Consider the following 14,726-nt stretch of genomic DNA (forward strand, 5'->3'; position numbering starts at 1 on the left):
GTATTCACAGTAGTATAGGCTAAATGTAGCAAAACAAAACAAAATATCTGATTGTACATATGTGAGTGTGGGTGTGTGTGTGCATGTGTGTGTATGTGATAACACTGGAAAACAGCAGTCATGTATTGTAGCCTCAGATTTTCTATTGGTAGGGACTATACAGTACATTTGATAAATTTCTAATTTGAAGATTAAGATTCCACCCGAAGCCATTTATTGATGTGAAAAGGATGCTTATAAGATACTATGAGTTTGCACATGAAAGATCACGACAACCTTTAGAAATTTGCAGGGGATATGGTATGGGATGCTGCTGTCAATGCTAAGGGATGCTGCTGTCAATGCTAAGGAGCTAGGATTTACTTCACAAAGGACTTTCATTCATTGATTAGGTTCAATATGCACTTCTGCAGGAATGTCAATGAAGTCTTTGCAGACATTCTACTAGGCTGTAGTAAGCCAAGTAAAAAAGTTTTGACTACTTTTCTGGACATGGGGAAACTAGGCAAATCTGATGTCAAACTGTACTCATAAATTTTAGTATGTAAATGCTATAAATACCTGCATTTATGAAACCACTAAACTTTCACATTCGTGTAATCAAAATGGTAAATGTAAAATATTGTATAACATCAACTATACGTACTGTTAAGTTTAACAATGGAATATATGTATACGTATAATGTACATACGTAACAAAAACACATCTTTGACCAGCTTCTGCTTTTCTTTTCATCTTTCATCCAGCAGTGGGCAGAACGAGCCTGTAAATAAAAAACAATATATCATGTACATGTATCTGGAAACATAGACATTTTGTGAAATGTGCCTTGTTCCGTATTTATTAGGGATGAAAAAATTACTCACTAAGGAAATTCACTCAGACAGTAAAGATGCGTGCTTTCTAGAATCCACTCAAATTAGCTCATTATGTCACACGACCATACAAATCCCCTTCTAGCCTGAGTATTCCTAGGGTTTGCAGGTCGAGACATGGTCGGGGTTTACATTGTCAGTACTTACCCGGTAGGTGGGCAACTATAATTTTCAGTGATGCAAATCCCCACCTTGGCCAGGCAATAAGAATGTAAAGCTTCTCTAATTGCAAGTCCTGATTTTGACTTGAAAGGCAAGCCATGCAAATGGTAACCCAGAACCTTTGCATTATGCAATGTTTCAGAGTCTAACTGTTATGCTTTAATTTATAATACAACAAATACTGTATTGCCTTGAGTTATGCACCTATCAGTGTAATCCCCGACTACCACTGATACAGGGTGAGGTGGGGGCAAACAGGCTGTGTGAAATAGTTCACTTGTGAAGGTGGGTTGATATTTCCCTGGTTGAGAATATGTAGCTGACACAGATAGATAGTCTGGGCATGTGAAACTATGTTGGGTGGAGGTGCATGTGTGTGGAGTATTTTCTGTCCAGCTTTAGACTATAGAACAAGTGCCCGCAAACAACATATATGTGACCAGATTTGCGAAAAGGGGTCTTCCACACACATCTAATTTACCAAATTTAATGACTCATAACCAGACCTCTTAACTATCACAATTTGGTCATGAGACGCACGATTTCAGCCTTCATATCACGACCACTTGTTGATCTCACGATTTCCAATAAAATTTTCTAAGGCACACTAAATCTCCTTGATTTAAGCCCCAAAAGGTATCACGTGATCAGTTAATTAGAATAGTGGGGCGCCTCTGTATTTTGAGCTGAAAATTTTGGCGGTTTCCCATACTTTTGAATATGTCACGATCAAGTCACTTTGCTGCCAAACTCAATGAACTGAGCCCTATTTAAAGGTGAAATCCTTTGAGAAAAGACTCAGCACACTGAAGAATTAGGTGAAATCCTACCAGTTGTGTTATTACAAATGTTTATTGCTTAATTTCGGTTGTTGTGAGGTGTACTTGTGTGGAAAATCTGTGCTGAACACTAAATCCACAGCTGGATACTGATTACTCAAGAAATGGATGGTGATTTCAACAATGAATCACTGGTGAACCAGTACATCAGCTGAGTTGAAAGACTGATATCACGTGATTCAACGATGGAGCAAAATAGTAGGTTCTTCTCATATAGTAGGCTACACTATAGTACAGAGATATTATAAGCTGCGGTAAACAGCAGTACTGCACTCACATAGCTAGCTAGTTGTGCCTTTTAAAACATTTTTTTTGTTAAAACAAATGTAGCTATGTGCATGAGCCCCAGCACAATGATGGTAGGATTCACAGCTGCATGGGGATGGGTGGCTGGCTTTCTCACAACCAGATCTGCTTCCAGGTTGAGAGGTCTGTCATAACTTTAGACTGAAAAGGCTATTGATTACAAAATTGGACAGTAGTGAGCACTAACATAGTTTAATGGTTGGACAAATTTTCAAGTTAATACATTCCTTGAGCAGTGAGTTATGGACTTCTGAGTTCATAGAATTGGATGTGTGTGGAAGACCCCTTTTCATAAATCCAGTCACATACCGAGTAACCATTAATTATCTATGAAGGAACACACCTAACACTCACACTTAAGTTTCATGATGATTCTGTATAAGGCCACCCCATGTAGTTTCCCATCATCCGTCCAGCATCGTGTCTGGGCTCCACATATGTCCCAAAGTCAGCAATTGCGCCCTGAACTATTAGAATAGTAAAGTTGTACGAAAGTATTAGAATACTCATACAGGATCCATCTATCAACAGATTAATGAATCTCTAGACGTAGACTCGTATGAACCGAGAAGTTTATTACCATCACTAAACTGGCAAACGTGAGTTACGTGTGCAGTTTGCTCAGTAACTTACATAGCACGGTAAATGTAACTGTATCATCCCAGGACTGGGCAGAGTTTGCCTCTCTGCCCACTGTTTAAGTGTTTATTTATATTATTATCATTGTCAAAACTGTATCGTTGCCATTTCTAAGCTTTATAGTTAACACATTGATTCGAGACAATATAAAGTCAACTCATAAACTGTTGCATGGTATGACTGATCATTTTTTTCTCGGGCTAAATGGACTGTGGCACGTGCGGTGCCAGCAGCTGATCGAAGAGCGAACTTGTACATGTACCTGAAAGCCCATCCTTGGAGAGACATCATCTGATCAGCAAAATAAATACCTGTGGATGTTTTTCAGTATTAGCTCCCACTGTTTATCCGCTGAAACTTATAACAGCCCATTGCTTTTCAACTCCTTCTAGACAACAAAATCCATTTAACAGAGCCCGGTTGGGGGTAATGCATTACGTTATATTACTTTCTGCAGTAATTATGTATGTGCTGCATGACAAAGCAATGAGTAATGTAATTTATAATGGACATTACATCCGGAAATTGTAATTCATTACTTCTAATGTACGTTGTATCCAGCACATGATTGATTACATTTGGGCCTGACAACACTGATATAGTGTATGGGGAGTGTCCTTCTATAACAAAGAAGTTTTTATGGCTGAACTATACCAGAGAAAGTGTGGCTCATTGGTGTCACTTGTAGTTATAGGTGTCAGAAGGTTGCACTTAGTTTAAAGCTTATAGTGAACAAGTGTATAATGTGTAATAATAGTTACTGAGTGGACCCGTTTACAAATTACAACTACTATAGTATGTTCACGTTGAGCTGAACCCTCAAAAACATTTAATAACTCATGGATGCAATTACACACGATCTTGAAATTTGGCTCATTTGTAGTACTGCTTGACCCGCTAAAAATATTTCAAAATCTTGTTGTTCAAATGTTAGACATAATATTTACAGTCAATCAAAATTTTCACAATACATTTCCTATGGGGAAGCCATATAAGTACAGTGTCCAATACAGCCCTTTCCCGAACTTGTAATGGAGCCAAACCGTACGTGTCTGTTGTTGACACCTTTGCTGTTACCAATAATCATCTAGTTGGCTGAAATGTTAACTCTGTTGAGAAAAAATCCACTTTTAATTTTTAGGCGTTTTTCAGGATTCAGCTCAACGTGAACATACTATAGTTGTAGCCCTCAGAGTAATGACTTTTTCTGAGAGTAAACTTTACTATAATGTGTTCTATTGTTGTTGTCATAGTTGTTGTATATACGTATAATATTTTGAATATGTGTGTTCACAACTAGTCAAATACATGATATTTCAAGCAGATCATTGTTTTGCGTTGCATTCCATAGGGCTTTGATACTGCCAACGAATGATAAGTGCTGAGTGTTTGTTGTCGCCGAACTGTTATTTCAGATGTACCAAGGACTTCATAGCCATGAAAATGATGATGATACATGACTGTATGCAAAGCTGATGTAACAAATAATACTTCTTCACATGTTACGATGATCTCCATTATCTTCCCAAAGGACGGTAAGTTATTATCAAATTCAAGTATAACAGCCATATCTTTGTGATATATCTTACTCCATCAGTTGTAATTTTGGTATTTCTGTAAAAACATGTACGTACATGTCTAGTGAGTTTGTGAAACAGTATTAATCAGTTTTGCCTTTCCTTTACTATGTACAGTATGCCTTAGCAATACAGTCTCACATAGCCAGGTCACTGTACTTTTCTTTTGTGTGTGGATAGGAAAAATGGGACTAAACCTATAGCGGACTAATTGTATATTATAGTTGTATATTGGGATGGGGTGCATTATATAGACATACTAGAATATCTATAGACTTGAAATGTTGTACAACAAAACTAAATGGTTGTCTTTGGTTTTCCAGAATTTAGTTAGGCTTATTGTTGATCCAGAGTGCTAATAAGGAACTATGAGTTGCAACCCACAGCTGAACAAATAGCTGGCCCTTTACAAGCAGCTAAGCCTTCAAAGCTGCTTTTAATATAGAAATGTAATAAAACAAGATTGTTAATTTTTTTCTTTTATATGACCATGGCAAATTATTTGATTGGTGGCATACTAGTTGATGTAAGTCAAATTATATACACAAGCAATAATACTGCATGTGATGACATACAATCAAGATTTTTGGAGTTTTAATTAATACTTAGAGCACATGTCTTACAACAAATACATTAGAATGCATTCCCTCAGTATTTTGTGTGTGCATAAGTACGCTAGACCAACTTATTGACATTTTTTGTTGCATTTGAAAGGATGGAAGCACAGAAGATGTAGTAAAACAGTTGCCCATGGCACAACCATGTATTGTTGTAAAGAGGGATGAGGAGAACAAACTACAGCCCGCTCTTGTGGCTGAGAGATCAATTCTTTGTGTGGTGCCACCAGAGCTGACTGCCATCCATCTATTGGGTGCATTTTACATATTTTATATGCACTACACAGAGGGCTGCAGCAACTTCTACGCAGCCCTTGAATCCATTCTCCTTGGCTGCAATAAACCAGGTAGAAAGACTCGTTTGGCTGCTTTTCTGGGGAGACTAGGGTACTCCAATGAAGAATGATACTAAACTCTATAAACAAACATGCAGTACTGTGTACTCATGGCAATGCTCATATTGTGTGTATGTACTCATAGCATACTTATATGCACTCTCATAGCGTATTCATTTACATGTACTTTCATAGTGTATTCATATTAGTAATAATGTACAGTACTCATGTAAACTTCATACTAACGTATTCTAAGGAATATACAGTATTTTATGCTACATAGTATATACTACGTAAATAAACCACATACAGTCTAGAATTATAGTACCTTAACATCTAAGATAATAATACCGAGTATCTAGTTATGTTTTTAAATGCAACGTAGCCAAGCTGAAGACACATCCTTTGCCAGCTTCTTTCCAAGTTACAACTTCTTTTTTATCTTTCATCATGCAGTGGCCATTACAGATCTGCAATAGAAAACAATACTTAAAACTGAAAAGATATAATGAAATAATAACAAATATTTTGTGACTGCATATGTGATTGGCTGAGCAAAGACCGGTTATTTTCGCCCATTCCTTGGATTCTATTTTATTGCTTCTCCGTTATCTATAGTAACAAAAGGAGTGGACAAAGAAGAAGACCATTCCAACAATGAAGTGACCATGGTAAACTTAATTTTTACCGCATCACCCATAACTCACATGGCTTCTGATGTATATACATGAAATAAAGATTGTCTTACTCCCCATGAAAAGGCAAATATGATGGTTTATATAGGTTTTATTGATTCGTACTTTGTTTCAGTACATAAAAACTAAAACATGCATAATTTTTTACGTAGCATGCATATTTTTATACTCAGTACCTTTAAACCATACAAAAACAGCTGGTTTTCGCTCACTATTATAACTGTGGATAATTGACTCTGCTATATCTGATTACTACAGTTCCATTAGCTACAGTATTAAGTAACTCTTGGTACCTCCGAGTTTACCCTTAAAGCTTCTGAGAAAGCTGGTACATGTCTCAGTGACACTATCATTTGGCAGTGTTTCATGTAGGGCTGGTGGTGAGAGTATTCACGGCAGCAGGCAATCATATGCATGATTCAATTTGTGAATGGTTATCGCTATCATACAGAAGCGATCATGGAATTGAATTGAATAAAAGCCGATAACATATAACAGGTTTAGCATCATCCTGTTTCTTGCAGTATTGAAATGTTAAATATTTGCTCAGCACTTGCATTTACTGGAAGTGATACAATACAGACTGGAAATACGGCTGGTCAAATATAAACACAGGGGCAGATCCAGGGAGTTCAAAGGGTTCCATGGAACCTCATTCTGGAAATTCCCCATGCTAAATCTGCCATTGCCTTGGTTCCATTCCAAGATGCCAAAATGCTCCAAATGGCTCTCTATAAATTCTCTCTTGAAAAGCACCCTAGTGATATGACTATGGTTGACAGTCTCACAGTAAACAATGAAGGTACAAGATACTCTAATAGAGCATACCAATACTACAAGAACAATGGCTGGTCTCCGTAGTCAAGCGATGAATAGATGTTTGGTTCCCCTTTTGCATTGGTCCCATCAGCAGCATATGGATAATATAGTAATTGTTTAAACAGAACGACTTCTGAATTTATTTCTTGAGGCCGCACAATGTAAAAATGTAAGGATTCCACCCACACCCTACTAGAAAGAGTACTACCCTGACAGCACCCACTCCTTCACAAAAAGAGGAAGGGTCTGGTCACTCTCACTATAGCATTACAGAGTTGTAACTATGGAATATAATTAAACAATGAGATCACAATGGCAGCAAGAATGGCATGTTTAACAACCATACAAAGTATAAGTATATATAGGTTAAACAAACTTAACCAAAAAGCACAACCAAAAAAATATTTTCATATTGATTAGGCATCACGAGTACATCAGCTCCAACTACATGGCCCTCTACCTCCATCTTTTGTTCTTTTAAAGAACACCCTATTGTTGACTACAAGCAGCCATTACATCTTCACAAAACATATTACATAATTCCAAGAGCTATTATTAACTCTTGATAATTCTATAGTATCAATGCATGGTAACTTAAAAAAAAATTGTGAATACCAACAACATAATCTGATTGGCACAGCCTGCTTTCTGTAACATGCTACTGATTTGAATGCTAGAGTAACCGGACCAGGATGGGCACTGGCACATTATACAGTAACTGAATTAAAATAACTTGACCAGAAATGAAAATCTTCCAAAGTCGAGGCTTCATATTCTGGGAATGGCATTACAAGACCAGTGAGCTCTTTAGGATGTCTTCGGAGTGAGCTCCATAAAAGGTTATCACAAAATGATCTCAGTAGTATTTCTGACCCTTTAAAGAACTCTTAGATAACAAGGGAAGAACAAAAATTTTGGTCTCAACAGTTATGGTTAATACATTTTTTTACCTCTGAAAGAGGAAAACCTGCAAAAAATGGATAAAAATTCTGGGTCCCAAAATAGCACATGAATAAATAGTACATGAAATCAGTCAATAGTGAGGACAAACCTATCCATAAATATTGAGGTCTGGCTGACATTGACCACAGTTGCAGGTCGCACAGTGGACTGGCAGCTAGTATCCTAATTAATGCCTGCACATCCACAAACTTTGGCACAGTCGCAATGTGTCATTGGGTTCAGAAAAGAAAAGAATGCCATAAATTCATTTTCCAGGTCAGTAGTCTGGCCATGCAAGTATATATATAGATATATATATATAATAATAATAATAATAGTGAGAGACTATTGACCCCGGGCCATCAATAAATAATGTCAGTAGCATATAGACCCTTTGCAGGTGAGCTGCTGCCATAGCAACATTCACCATTTTGGAGTACAACCTGATTTGCAACCCTGATAGCATAGGGGAGAGCGTACGTTTAACCTACATGGTCAACCTTTGCAGTGGAATGCAGGAGAAGCAGCCCTAGGTATTGTTTTACTCTTATGAAAAGCAATGCTATCAGGTTTGCAAAACTGGTTGTACTCCAAGATGGCGGATGCTGCTATAGCAGCAGCAGCTCACCTGCGAAGGGTCTATAGCCATACCAGGGATGGCGATGACCAGGGTTAGAGCCCTGATAATCAGTCAAAGTACCGGTAATTTGTCAGTTTAAAGTGCTATTAGCCCTGGTAATAACATCTTAAAACCTTCGTAATTATGAAAGGCTGGCCATAGACAGTATATTGTACGTAGAATATACTATCTATGGGCTGGCTAACGCCGATTAATTCAAATGTGTGTTTACAGTTACAGCTTGTTTACTTACGATTTTAACCAGACTAATCAGGAACGGTTGATTACAGACGATAAACACTATAGATCTTCAGATATAGAGTGCATAGCACTAAGCAGTAGCACCAGAGGTAGCACCTCGAGTAGCATCATGTCAAGGAAACTCTAAATAATGCCACATATAATTGATGACGTCATCTACTTGGTAACATCGTTGCTCACTTAGTTACGTGCTGTAGAAGTCGTGTAAGTGGAAGACTAATAATTGTTCTTTTACTTCTGTTTTCTATTGACTAGAGACTGTTTCGTAACTGTGACGTGCGGTCAGGTGGCCGCAGAGTGGTCTCCCGAGTCAACTGAGTAGGCTAGGCAGCTTAGCACTGCGTACCTCTCGGCGTACCTAGTAGCTGTTGCATTTAGCAAGTGGTTAACAATTCAGAAAAGTAAGTCTTAAATTGTAATTATTTGTTTTACACTTTTGCACACGTAGACTACCCCAGCCAGCAAAGTTGGCTGCCCGCCAATTTCCCGGCGCCGGCACTGTAGTACCAGAGCCGAGAGGTGATGAAGTTTGGGGCTTTCATTTTAATATACCATAAGGTATAGCACATAGTAACTGAATTGAGTGATGGAGTACTGACACTTATGGTGTGACTGGCGGTTGCTTACAAACTGGATTGTGTACGCTGACGTATTTTAGCTTTCTGACATATCTGAGCTTCACATTTTTACCACTACTAGCTAATCACTTTTTTTTGTTTTCTGTATGTATGCATGTTTGTCAGTTTTGTTCTTGTATTTACCTTGCCGTGCCCACGCAGATCTTTTACTACGATCTGATTGTGGTTGCACGAGACTGAGCTAGGTCGCACATACTGTAAGTTAACTCTACTTATTGTGTTTTCTCATTTATAATAATGATGGTTCTCTCTCCATGCAGTAGCCGATTGATATTCATTGCAGTGGTGTATACCTGTGGGGTACTGCTGTGTGTCTGCAAGTGTTTAAGGTTTGTAGCTTTAAACAACCATTCTGCAGTTAAAATGTTGGTTGGCAGTTTAGGTAATAATGACTTTCCATTGGTAGCAGTATTAAACAGGTAAATGCTTTAGCTTATTACATTGGAGATTGTTTACGATCTTTGTTTCTTGATATAGCGAATACTGCAAGACTAGCAAATGAAACAATTTGCTACCACTATACTGTGGTTACTAATAGGAACTGATCTAACATATCAGATGGTTATACCATGCACCCATCCCTTACGCACAGTTGTGCAATAGTTGGTAAGTGCATATATGTTTATCTCATATTACATATCAACAATTATTTTATCACAGCATAAATCATGTACATCTGCTCTATTGTAGCTATGCTGGTAAGATTTATTTAGCTACCATAGTTTGTATTATATTGTTATATCTTGCAGTTCAATGAGAAAACTTGCAATATACACTGCACAGTATCTGATGCATCTTTGCTGCTGCAGAATCTTCTCACAAGAAATTTCTGGACTAACATGTATGCACCTATACAAAAAAACTGACATTTTGTATACATGTATTTTTACTTGTATGCAGTATTATTTTTAATGGAATTCTATGGTGCATGAATGCATAAACTGGATGCAAATGCGATGTAGTGAAATCACCGCAAATAAGTAGTGACGTTCACTGTAAAACAGTAGTGAAGTTCACTACTAATGGCACTGCAAGTAGTGACGTTCACTACAGTTATTAGTGACGTTCACTACAGTTGGTAGTGACGTTCACTACAATTAGTAGTGACGTTCACTACTTTTTTGTAGTGACGTTCACTACAAAAAAGTAGTGAACGTCACTACACAAAAATAGTGAGTATTGTGGCAGAGGTTTCACTACTAATTAGTAGTGACGTTCACTACTTTGTTTTTACTGTGCAGGGTTACTTGTTTGCAGCTGGTCTCTATAGGTTAACTTGTTTGTATAGATGAACTCTCTACAGGGTAGTTTCTTTGTAGCTGAACTCTCTCCACAGTGACTTGTTTGTAGCTGAATTCTCTAGAGAGTGTAGCCAAACTCTCCACAGGGTGCATGACTTGTTTATAGCTGAACTCTCTTCAGTGTGACTTGTAATGTTCTGATTCTTCTGAATCACTACAGTGATATATCTGCATGTAGCTGAACTCTCTATAGGGTGACTTACTTCTTGCTGAACTGTCTATAAGATTAACTGTTTGCAGCTGAACTCCCTACAAAATAACTTGCAATGTACTAGAATTCTATAATGGATTAAATGAATTAGCTGAATGCTCTATTAGGGTGACTGTTCTATTAGAGTATCTCGATCTCGCATATGTTACACGTAGTTGGCTTTGGAATCATAACTCAGTGGTTTGTAATCCGATTCTTCTGTACTACTGCAAGGACTTTCTATGATGCCCATTCCAGCTACACACCGATTTTCAGCTCACTGCTCTAAGCGGTTTGCCTAGTAGGCGCGAAAACTAATAGTTTTTTTATTGATAAAAATCGATCGCGTAATTGTGACACAGGTTGGGTTTTGTGTCATATCTCGATGGCCTTTAACTGGATTCCTTTCAAACCACAAAAAGGCACTCCTACGATAGTTACTCCATCTACATAGCAATTTTCAGCTCATTCCTTCAAGCGGTTTACCCTGTGAGCGTGACAGACCTTCAACCTTATTTTACGCAAATAATCGGTCATAACTCGGTGAATGTTCATCGGATTCCTACCACACGTGGTACTGAGATTCGCCTTAATGAGCCCTTTAAGTGTGCCAAATTTCAGCCCTATTGGAGCACGAATTCGTGTTTTATGGCGGATTTTGCAAACTGTGCGAAAAGAAGAAATAGAAGAAGAAAAACGAAGAAAAAAAACTCTAACTTTGGTCGATCGTATCTCGGAAATGGATGGAGCGATGTTCTTCAAATTTGGAATGTGGACTCCCCTACCTAGCTGGCACTTCTGTAGCACCTTTGGTTTCAATCGGATAAGGAATCACCGAGATACAAAGGTGTGAAAATCGCGTTTACTTTCTTCCTGTAAATATACTCACGGTGTGGCGCGCCGGCTTCTTGGGCCGCACGACACACTACCGTGTGTCTTGATATGTGAATACCAACAATGATCCAGAATTTATGAAGCAGAGAATGCCTCATTTACTTTTCTAACTTTCACCACCACTGAAGGGCAGCTCCGGGAATTTTGGTGACAAGTTTCCAATTTTTTTGCTCCATGCACACTTAATCTAGGGGCATGCTCCCTCAGGAATTTTATGTATTCTGAGATTAGCTAAATCTTGTAACAATTTTCCAAAAAAAATGTTTTAAGTTGACATTTTAGGAATGGGTCTGTCTATGTGTATCATGTCCTTATATTACATCATTATGATGTAATACTTAGGAATTGATTGATTAGACTGTTTCTGCTAGTATAGTATCAGGAGCAGGCTAAGGCCAGACAAACTTGATTAATTGTTTCTTATCCCCACTCGCATTCCCTTTTACCCCACCACCTCTAATTTCATTACATTGCTGTTATCAATCACGTGCACATGTATTTTGATGCTAAGAAGGCTTGCTATCATTTTATAGCACAGCAAACATCACTTGGACCTCAGAAATGGTGGTACATAAAACGTATTACCTGTACTAGTTCTTAAAGGCTTTATCTAACCTTTATAGTAACAAACAGCTTGATTGAGATTATTTTCTTTAACAAAGAATAGTGAAAATGACCTCCCACCTTCATGGAAATCTGACTTTTTATGGATGAGAAGCAAGTAATCAAGTTTGCCTGGCCTAAATTAAGAGTTAAGTGGTGGAGTTATGTGAAGTTTGCCATTCTGGGGGTCTGGGGCATATCGCTATGAAAATTTTCAGGTCTGAGATACAATTTTAAACCATTTTACTGGTACAAGTACGCCAAGTAATTTTAAAAGTACAAAGTGTGACTGTTCTATTAGAGTAGTTGACTGCTCACAAAATTAACTATTGATTGTCTGATGTGAAAAAATTGAGTCTCTCTATTAGAGCATTCAGCTATGTAAGAAGTCATCCTGTAGAAAGCTCAGCTACAGTTATACCCTGTAGAGACTTCATCTACAAACAAGTCACCCTGTAGAGTAGTTATGTCACAAATCAACCTGTAGAGTGCTTACAAATCAACCTGTAGAGTGCTTACAAATCACCCTGTATGGAGTACTAGTTCATTAGAATTATAAGTCACCCTATACAGAGTACCTGTAAAATGTTCAACTATAAACTCCAGTCACCCTGTACAAAGTTCAGCTATGCAACAAGTTACCCTGTAGAAGGTTCAGCTGCCCTGTAGAGAGTTCAGCTCCAATTACAAGTCACCCTGCAGAAAGTTCAGCTACAAATAAGTCACCCACTTGCAATAAGAAAGTCTTTCTCTATTCCTGTATTGAAGAGATACACAAGTTAAAAGGAAGCCCAAAAGTAGGCTGACTTTGGGACTTGAAATTACAATAAGAAGCAGTAACTTTGCCAAAACAGCCAAGCTGTAAAAATGAGGCAAGTTGTGAAAAAATTACAGCCTTCCAAAAAAGCCAGAAGTTGTAAAATCTAAGGTGGTGGCCAAGAAATTGCTCCAATAATTTTAATTATGGTGTGCCAATGTTAAAATTCACGGACATTGACATCATTGTAGCCCACCACCTTTGATTCACAACTTTGGCTGCACCCTTTTAGCTGTTTGGCATAGATATAATAATACTACTATAGTGAACACATTTATTAATGGTTTCTATATTAAGGCACACACCAATTATGCAACTTCATTTAATTAAAATGGCTACTACACCACCACTCCATTACGCATTAACATACATATTAATTATGCTATATAATATTATACAGCTAGATTCTTCCTCCTTTGTACACAGCTATTACATAAAGTTCCACCTTGCTCCTACAAAATGCACTAATCTCTAAAGTATGTATTGTGTATGTTAAAAATGTTCTAACTTTTGTCATTGTACTATTTTAAAAGCTTTAATGGCAATAATTAACTGCAAAACATTGCTGATGAATGATTGTTTGCTGCTAATTGTCATGCCTCCCTGAAACCTCCATTTTTACAAATCTCAAACTGATACTGCTTAGGCATTTACCTAGATGTCAATATACCTGTATGGCCTGTGAGTATTATGCAGGGTTTCAATGTCTGGCTTCCTGCTAGCCATGTAGTAACTTTCAGCCCTCTTCCTGGGGCAGTAATAACCCTTGCGATGTACAAATCATGCTATAGGTCCAGTGGAATTCAGAGGGAATTTGTAGTCCTGTCTTCATATTGGCACTTGCCTAGTTTACTATACGTAGTTACCTGGACACTTTTATATTTGCATTTAGCAGAATGTCAATTGATTTTGACTCCCTATGTTGTATAGGCTTTCAGTCTTCTTACAGGGAATAGTAATAACTTTGTGGACTTCAGTATGACCACTATGAAGGGTCGACATCATCAGCATGTTTTGTTACAGCTACACATAAAATCATTTTAAAGTTAAGTAAATTCTTGTACTTTTCCATTCTACTTTTGTATCTTCTATGTAATCCGATGTTTGCAAGAAAACATCATGTCATCAAAACTAGATGATTAATTAAACCCTCCAAAATTATCACAATATAAGAGAAGAAACTTGATGATGCCAAATTAGTACAGTACAATGAAAGTGTGCCAGTTAATTGAAATCAAATCCATCTCACATTACTTAGTGCTGTGCAATTTCCTGTAGACTAGTTATTGTTGTTCACTAACCTTACTACAGCACGGCCTCAGTTTAACGCCCCAAGCTCCTTTTCCTCTTTGGTTATTACTGTTGTCGGCCTCACGCATTTAGTTGATACACTGACACATGCACTGTGTTCCCAATTAGAGCCTAGCCATACCTTTTTGGTTCCCAACATAGCTAGGATGCTATAGTCTGTACTTCCCTACTCACAATTCTCTGGCAGTTAGCTCCAACATTAATATGTTTAAATGATCATTTAACCCCATTAATGGTTGCATGTATACTATATGTAGTGAATATGTTTAAACTCTTGTGTAAGGT

At 37.7% G+C, this 14,726-nt stretch overlaps 3 long non-coding RNA genes across 4 annotated transcripts; 2 read left to right on the forward strand and 1 right to left on the reverse strand.

Moving 5' to 3' along the window:
- Positions 1–562: 562 nt before the first annotated feature.
- LOC136266688 (uncharacterized) lies at positions 563–2,835 on the reverse strand. Its single transcript, XR_010706233.1, has 2 exons — positions 2,538–2,835; positions 563–764 (listed from the first exon to the last, which is right to left on the reverse strand). It is a non-coding gene; the product is annotated as an uncharacterized lncRNA (long non-coding RNA).
- LOC136266689 (uncharacterized) lies at positions 2,644–5,638 on the forward strand. Its single transcript, XR_010706234.1, has 3 exons — positions 2,644–2,782; positions 4,174–4,357; positions 5,114–5,638. It is a non-coding gene; the product is annotated as an uncharacterized lncRNA (long non-coding RNA).
- A 3,079-nt stretch (positions 5,639–8,717) lies between these two features.
- On the forward strand, positions 8,718–10,266 carry LOC136266687 (uncharacterized). Of its 2 annotated transcripts, none has more exons than XR_010706231.1 (9): positions 8,718–8,891; positions 8,943–9,088; positions 9,136–9,245; positions 9,467–9,522; positions 9,586–9,654; positions 9,703–9,744; positions 9,803–9,931; positions 9,986–10,023; positions 10,075–10,266. It is a non-coding gene; the product is annotated as an uncharacterized lncRNA (long non-coding RNA). The 2 variants fall into 2 exon arrangements; XR_010706232.1 differs by having other exon boundaries at positions 9,708–9,744.
- Positions 10,267–14,726: the final 4,460 nt, after the last annotated feature.

The sequence above is a fragment of the Dysidea avara genome, chromosome 9 (assembly GCF_963678975.1).
Source record: "Dysidea avara chromosome 9, odDysAvar1.4, whole genome shotgun sequence".
NCBI classification, from domain to species: Eukaryota; Metazoa; Porifera; class Demospongiae; order Dictyoceratida; family Dysideidae; genus Dysidea; species Dysidea avara.